The sequence below is a fragment of the Myotis brandtii genome, unplaced genomic scaffold, assembly GCF_000412655.1.
Source record: "Myotis brandtii unplaced genomic scaffold, ASM41265v1 scaffold954, whole genome shotgun sequence".
Lineage (NCBI taxonomy): Eukaryota > Metazoa > Chordata > Mammalia > Chiroptera > Vespertilionidae > Myotis > Myotis brandtii.
In genome coordinates this window covers 367,187-367,408 of record NW_005371937.1, presented here as the reverse complement: position 1 = coordinate 367,408, position 222 = coordinate 367,187, and positions in this window count along the sequence as shown.

The following is a 222-nucleotide window of genomic DNA, read 5'->3' as shown; positions in this document are numbered from 1 at the left end:
GGGAGACTGGGAGGGACCGCTGCCCCAGTAGGTCGCCCAGAAGCGCCCCGACTGGGCTCGTACCCGACCGTTTACCCCGCGCGAGGAGGCGCTTTGCTCGAGGACGCACCCCAAATTTGCTCCCCAACATCCAGCCAGTTTGAACCCCTCTTTTAAAAAAAGTCATCCAAATAAAGCAACACCCAGAATTCCAAGCGTCGGAACAGTCGCCAAATAGAAACA